The following is an 8471-nucleotide window of genomic DNA, read 5'->3' as shown; positions in this document are numbered from 1 at the left end:
AAACCGTATTACCTGCTATAGAGGCGCATAATGTCTTTTTGCTTATACCATAAGAGACTAATACACCGAGATTTTTTTTTTTTAAATAAAAGTTAAAAAAATAAAGCTCTGATTCTGAGAATAATTACGTGTGCATCGTTAGAATGCTACCGTTTGTAACTGCATGTCTTTTTTGGTGGTTACACGTTCAGCGCACTCGGTGGGAGTCGCTCAGTTCCTTGTGCGTTCAAAGCGTGTCCGTCCACCTGCGGCTGACACATGAGGGCGTGTGAGGGCCAAACCAGCGTTTACTATGAAAAATCTCCGTCTCATGACTGTTCTGAAATGTTAATGTAATACACGGTGTAAGTAGATCACAGCTTGTTGACGATGTGTGCTTATCTTTGAGTGATTTGAACACACGGCAACCACTGGCTACATGACAGGATGTTATTATTTAGAAAAGTAAAATATACATATTTTTAATTATTAATTTCACATTTGGCCAGTGTTTAGGCTGACTTAATAGCCTTTGACATCCCTTTCAAAAATGTAGGGCGGTGCCATACTTTTATAATAGTGGCATCCGCTGGTAATATCATGGCACAAGATAGTCAGCGGTCATAAACCCTGACTCAGTGATAACTTTTTTTAATTACCCTGAAGAGGGTATTTTATCATAATAAACAGCTGAGCTCACTATACATGTCGCTCTCGGTTACTCCCGTAACCTCGGTTCCCTGAGATTGAGGTAACCAGACATTGCTATGTGAAATACAGGTACATCTAAAAAATTTTTGAATATCATGAAAAAGGTATTTTTTGTCACTCATTTCAGAAAGTGAAAACCATATATTATATAGATTCATTACACATAGAGTGAAATATTTCAAATATGCCTTTATTTCTTGAAATTTTGATGATTATGGCTTACAGATAATGAAAACCCAAAATTCAGTGTCTCAGAAAATTAGAATATTACATAAGATCAATAAAAAAGGGATATTTTAAACAGAAATGTCAGGCTTCTGAAAAGTATGTTCATTTCTATGCACTCAATACTTGGTTGGGCCTCCTTTTGCAATCAGCCTGTGGCACTGCTCAGGTGTAATGGAAGCCCAGGTTGCTTTGATAGCGGCCTTCAGGTCATCTGCATTGTTGGGTCTGGTGTCTCTCCTCTTCCTCTTGACAATACCCCATAGATTCTCTATGGGCTTCAGGTCAGGCGACTTTGCTGGCTAATCAAGCACAGTAACACCATGGTCATTGAACCAGCTTTTGGTACCTTTGGCAATGTGGGCAGGTGAAATCAGCATCTCCATAAAGTTTTTGAGCAGAAGGAAACATGAAGTGCTCTAAAATGTCCTGTTAGATGGCTGCGTTGACTGTGGACTTCAGAAAACACAGTGGACCAACACCAGCAGATGACATGGCAGCCCAAATCATCATTGACTGTGGAAACTTCACACTGGACTTCAAGCAACATGGATTCTGTGCCTCTCCACTCTTCCTCCAGACTCTGGGACCTTGACCTCCAAATTAAATGCAAAATTTACTTTCATCTGAAAAGAGAATTTTGTACCACTGAGCAACAGTCCAGTTCTTTTTCTCCACAGCCCAGGTAAGACGCTTCTGACGTTGTCTCTGGTTCAGAAGTGGCTTGGTAGCCCTTTTCCTGAAGACGTCTGAGTGGTGACTCTTGATGCACTGACTCCAGCTTCAGTCCACTCCTTGTGAAGCTCTCCCAAGTGTTTGAATCAGATTTGCTTGACAGTATTCTCAAGCTTGCGGTCATCCCTGTTGCTTGTGCACCTTTTCCTACCCAGATTCTTCCTTCCAGTCAACATTGCATTTAATATGCTTTGATACAGCACTCTGTAAACAGCCACACCATTGTGACTTACCCTCTTTGTGGAGGGTGTCAGTGTTCGTCTTCTGGATCATTGCCAAGTCATTAGTCTTCTCCATTATTGTGGTTTCATGAGCTGTAAGCTCTAATCATCAAAATTAAAACAAAAAACTTTTGAAATGTTTTACTTTACATGTAATGAATCTAAAATATATGAAAGATAAAATTTTTGAAATAAGATGAATTTTGAATTTTGAATTTTTTTCAATATTTGAAATATTTGGAATAATATTCAAATTTTTTGAGATGTACCTGTACCTTTTCCTCAAATACTACTGAAGCCTTATTGAATCACGCCAGTGAAACTAGCCAATGGCATTCAAGCGCGCAAAATATGAACTTGGCATTCTACGATCCTGAGCTCAGTGACACAGCAACAAGAGCAATATCTCAGGGAACCGAGGTTACATGAGTAACCGAGAGCATTTCCTATGGATTCGGTCACTCTACATTGCTATGGGAACGTATAAAATCCCGCCGTGTCACAGCGATAGAGCCTGGCTCAACTAAGTATGTAAAGTTTCACATTCGGAGCCGTAATGCGAGTGGCAATGACATTGGCGCTCTTGGTAAACATAGCTCAGGTCTACAGGACCTAGTCGAAACCATGTAAAAGTCAGGGGGTGAGGCGATGTCAGCAACTAGATGATGCCGCGTCACACCAGGGGCGGAGTTAACTCCGGTGAAACAGAGAATGTGAAATGCTGGTGGCTTCGGCGCTTTCACATCTAGATTAGTTGAAATTGTTTAATTTCAATAAAATCATGTGTTATGATGCAACGGCCGTACTGGTGCTCAATAAGCAGAGTATGATGGTGATCAAGTACTAAAAGACGTGGTGAAGTATATCATAACACTGTAATAAACTGATAGGGACAGCACTGAATTGGTGTTGCGTCAATACAGGGTGTATACGACCTAGTCGAAACCACTGATACACATCTCAGATCATAGCTGAGGCTGAGTAGGTGCATGCGCTGCTCGCACTGACAGCACATGCGAGGCAAGCGACAACACATCTAGGTTATAAAACCTTGTGAAAGTGCTGGGTGACGAAACGCTTACCGCCATACAAATGTCCTGAATAGACATGCCATTTTCCCAGGCCCAGGAGGACGCGAGTCCGCAGGTTGAATGGGCCCGAACCCCTATGGGACATTCCAACCCTTAGAGCTGTAAGCCAAAGCAATTGCGTCGACAATCCAGTGTGACAGCCTTTGCTTGGGCACAGGCAGGTCTTTTGTGCATCCACCAAAACATACAAATAGCTGCTCCGAGTGTCTTGAACTGTCTAGAGCACTCGATATAAGTATGCACCGCACGTACAGGGCACAGCAGGAGTGTATTGAGCGGCTCCATCCCAGTCGGTGTTTCGGGGCGGAAAGCAGATAGTGTTGTGACCTGAGCTTTAAATGGAGTTGAAAGCACTTAAGGCACATAATCTTTTCTAGGCTTCAAGGTGAGTCTGCAATCACCTGGTCCGAATTCAATACATGAGTCGTCAACTGAAAGTGCCTGCAGGTCTCCAATTCACTTAACAGAGGCCAGCACGAGCAGGAGCGCTGTCTTGAGAGAGAGAGCGCTTGCAAGCTCGCTGATTGTATGGGCTCAAACATGGGGTCCCGTGAGAGCATCAAGAACAAGTGCCAAATCCCAAGTGTGTAGAGTAGAAGGGCGAGGAGGGTTCAGCCTTCTTGCTCCTTTTAAAAATCGTATAATCAGGTCATTTCTGCCGATCGGGCGATTTTCGACGTGCGCGTGAAAGGCTGTTATAGCGGAATTCCTTGTGCTTGAGAGAGGAGGTCTCTCTTCAGTGGGATAGTTCACGGGAGGGCTACCAGCATCTCCACCAGTTCTGGGAACCACGGCTAATTGGGCCATTTCGGTGCCACTAACAGAACAGATTACTTTTCCTCTCTGATTTTGCAAAGCCCGAAAGGCAGAAGTTTCACTGGAGGAAAGGCATACTTGCGTACTTTCGGCCAGCTGTAAGCTAGTGCATCCACTCCCAGTGGAGAGTGTGTCAGTGAATAAAACAGCAGACAGTGAGTGTTCTCTGTTGATGTGAAGAGATCCACCTCCGCCCTGTCGAATACACTCCAAATCATATTGACTGTCAGAGGGTGTAATCTCCACTCCCCGTGGATTACCCAACCCTTCGAAAGTAAGTCCGCGCTGTAATTCAGGTGTCCGGGGACATGTACTGCCTGGATGGAGAGGAGATTTCGATCTGCCCACAGAAGGAGGTCTCTCACCATCCGTCCTGATGAGAACGTGACGTTGAAGAATGTTTGGTAGAAAGCACTCGAGCGCTAGGTGTACAGCACGGAGCTCCAGACAGTTTATGTGCCAAGACTTCTCAGTTTCTGACCATGTCCCAAAAGATGGTCTGCCATCGCATACGGCTCCCTAGCCCATGCTCAAAGCATCTGTAGTAACATTCTTTCTCCTGATCACTTGGCCAATATGAACACCCCGACCCACAGCTGATCAGTTTTTGTGAGCACTCCTCCGACATATTGATTGAGTTTAGCTCCACTCCTAAAAAGGAGATGTTCTGGCTCGGTACCAGCATGCTCTTTTGCATATCTATAGTCAGCCCTAAGCTCTGAATATGAGCGAGTAGTCGAATGCAAATCTCAGGAAGCGCCTGTGTTGGGAGGCTACCTGAATGTGAAAATAAGCATCCTTTAAATCCACGGAGATAAACCAATCTCCCGGTCTGATGTGTGAGACGATTTGTCTCAGCGTAATCATTTTGAACGAGCGCTTTGAAAGCTTGCGATTCAGCGGTCTCAGGTCCAAGATTGGGCGGAGTCCGCCATCTTTCTTTGGCACCAGAAAATAATGACTGTAGAAGCCGCTCTCGCGGTCTGTGAAGCATGTAGCCGTTCTTTATTGATATAGTAACCCATTCTGATACCCCTGGCAGTGCCTGCCATGCTTCTATGAACTGTGACAGCCGGCGAGGCGGACTGCACACCGTGAGGGATAACTCGCCGTTGGGGGGGCAGGGGAGTTTAATACCACACAATTGAGTGATGGGGGAGAGGGGAGTGAGAGGAGGAAAATTGCCCTGATATTGAGGTGAGTTTTGTATGTTTTTTTACTTTATTGCACTGCATAGTGGAAAAGTCCAAACACAAACATGACAATTGCTCTCACCACCCACAACAGGCAGGGGGCGTGGTGAGCACACACAGCGGAGTGAGCGGACTTCTTCAGTGGCTCGTCTTCGGCACTGGGTGCAGCTTTCCTCCTCCTTGAGACAGCATCAGGAACGCGGCTTTGATTCCAGTGCCGGTGGCCCGCCATTTCTGTCAGGACGGAGTCTCTGGCCCTTTGAGCCCTGATGGCGCTTCTGCCATAGTTGTCTTGACCTCACCACCGGCTCATGTTCGCGCCGAACAGCAGCAGAAGAAGCGTTGAGGTCTTCCCGCGTGCTGCGCTGAGGAGGAGCGGGAACACGCAGGAGGTTTCGCATGCTATGGCAGGATGTGGCTAATTGCCTTCGACTGCTTCTGCGTTTCAACGAAGCGCTCCGTGAATGTCTCCACCGCCGTTCTGAAGAGACCTGAGGGATTCACGGGAGCGTCCAGAAGGGCCGTTTTCTTTGAGTCCTTTAACTCGGTCAGAGTAAGCCACAGATGACGATCTAGCACCATAAGATTCCCCATATTGCGGCCGATTGCTTGAGCTGTCACCTTCGTCGGTCTGAGGGCCAGATACGTGGCGTGTCTTTGAGGGTCTTGAGCAACTTGGCCTGATACACCTGGAGTATCGCCATCACGTGCGCAGTGTAATCCAGCGGGCTGTTGGACCACTCCTCTCTTGCAATCCTCCTCTTCAGTGCCCTCCATGGCACCGAAAGACACCACATCTTGAGTATCGGGGGAGGGGCGGAGATCAGCGGTCATGAAACGCACTGGAAGGGGACCTGCAGCAGGGGGGTGAGGAGCACGTGGGCACTCATGAAACGCACTGGAAGGGGACCTGCAGCAGGGGGGTGAGGAGCACGTGGGCACTGAGCTGGCGCGGGCTCGTCACCAGATCCTGGTAATCCTTGATTCCGAAGCTAACTGGAACGCAGCAGGGGAAGAGAAGGCGTGTCCGCTACAGCGTGTAGATCAAGATGAGTAGTTCTTTCTTGATAGGCTTCTTGCTTCTTGTAGAAGGTTGGCTGAAGGAAAATATTCTGAATGGATGACGTACAAGCACATATAGAGTGGGATTCCCGCTCATATTTTGCGCGCTTGAACACCATTGGCCAGTTTCACTGGCGTGATTCAATAAGGCTTCAGTAGTATTTGAGGAAAAGGTATTTCCCATAGCAATGTAAAGTGACCGAATCGATAGGTAACTCTTGATTGTTCATTAGAGTTTTCTCTTTCTGCAGGTTGTTTGATGTCTGATTTAAAACGGATAAAAGTTGAGATTATGGCAGTAAAAGGTCAATTATGACTGCATGATAAGCACATGCTTTTGACTCGTATATTTAAACTTTTCTTGAATTTTCAACTTATGTCGTCATTATGACTTTTTGTCATAATTTCGACTTTTGTGACATTTATGACTTGTCAGTTTTGGCTTTCTATGTAATAATTATAAAATTTTATAAAAGAATGTTAATTTTTTTTGTCTTATGACTTTTTTATATAATAATTATGATTTGCCAAAGGCATAGCTACAAAATTACTGGACATACTGTGTCCTAAGTTAATGCTCAACCTTAACTTATTTTTTATTGGAGTGTTGTAAAAGTATATGCTTTTTTTATACAGAATTACATACAGTAATTCTGTTCTGAATACATATTTATGTACTTCTACCATAGAACGCTTAGGTAACCATGGTATTACAGGTACCATGATACTCACTGGTAACTTTTTTTTTAGAGTTAATAGTTAAAATAATTAAAATATTTACTTACTGAAAAAGGATAAACATTTTACCTTAGGATCCATTCTGTGTAAAAATCCTCTCCAAATGCTGGAGCTGACCTTGTTTTATAAGAAATTACTAAAACAGACAGCTTATATGTTCTTAAATACAGAATCTTTAAACAAAAAATTAGGAAATAAACTGATATTTTATATCAAATAGTTATTTTTTTTTTTTAAAAATCCACACAGACCCATTTTTATTATATATTTATTTTTTTATGTTGTCATTGTTTTCAAACACACACACATTTTAATTTCTAACTCGGAACAATAAACACAGGTCATCATAACTGTCTTTTTTTTTTTTTTTTTTGCAATATATATATGTATATTTATATATATATATATATTTTCCCAAGATGTTCATCCATATAATAGACATTGACAGATTTACTCTACAATTGATTTCATGTATGTCTGGTTGCCAAAAAGTTTCCCTGTTACAATGTACTTCGTTCTGTTTAATATGTAGTCCACTATAACTTATGACACAAATAAAATAAAAAAATAATAATAAAATAACAACATAAAATAAAACTGTGAAGACCGCATTACCCATGATCATCCAGCCTAGTCCCTCCAAAAAGGCCAAGCAAACAGGGGTAATGCTGATCTTCAACCTTTCCTCCCCAAACGAACCTCCATAAATCAAATAAATACACAAATGAAACACAAATTATTATTAATACAGCAACTTGGCTCTCGGTTGGATGCATTTATAGACCTCCATGAAGCTCTATGGTATCAGCTCCTTAAATTCTACTTGTTTATACTCTTTATTCAGCCCCAAAAACCTTCAACAACGAATCAAACTGTTGTAAAATACCTTAACTTTTCATTCAAAACATCACGAATGAATAGCAACCAATTGAAGTTGATATACCAGTCTGTACAAGCTTTGTGAAAAAAACTTTTGACATGCTAACCTTTAATAAGGCAGGGTTTATTTTCCAATATTACTTTGATATCTTAGGTCACTGTTCTTATATTTAAACTTAAATTATTATTTTTTTTAAATCACCCTCTCCTAACTAAGCACAATGAAGCTGTGCCACAGAGCACCACTGTGAAGTCTTAACTAATTTCTGCTTAAAATAAAGTAAACAACTGAACACTAAACAACTGTATGACGTGAGCAATGGCCAAATCACTGTGGCTTTGAGCCAGTAAAGTTCTGTGTCTTCATTGGTTCCCTCCCAATAAAGAAGACGCAGCATCTTTAACAGGCTGGCGTGACAAAACTACTCCCACCGTCCCTCTCGACCCACGCAGTTTTGAACAAAGCATACAGTAATTGCCAAGACAAAATAAAATGTCTTCATACACTCACACAAAGAAAGACAGAAAACCACATACATTATTTGTAGTAGTCCCCTATTAGAATCCTTTCCGTTTGTGAAGCATCTTAAATGCTTTGATTAACTTATCATGTTTGAGTCCTACCCCAATGCATGTTGTTTATTAGTTAGTTATACACCCCTTTAAAAATGTTGACAACCCCTGGGAGAAAATTCTTATATTTGCCTAATATAATAAATAGTTGATCTATTTTACATCTTATTCTAATTTCAGATTGTTTATGCCTTAAATGTAAAATCTAAAAAAAAGGCCCCCCTTCCCCCAGATGAAGCCCACACTAC

Source organism: Barbus barbus (genome assembly GCF_936440315.1).
Source record: "Barbus barbus genome assembly, chromosome: 45".
Classification (NCBI taxonomy): Eukaryota; Metazoa; Chordata; class Actinopteri; order Cypriniformes; family Cyprinidae; genus Barbus; species Barbus barbus.
The sequence above is the reverse complement of the archived record's forward strand: the minus strand, read 5'-3'. Positions refer to the sequence as shown.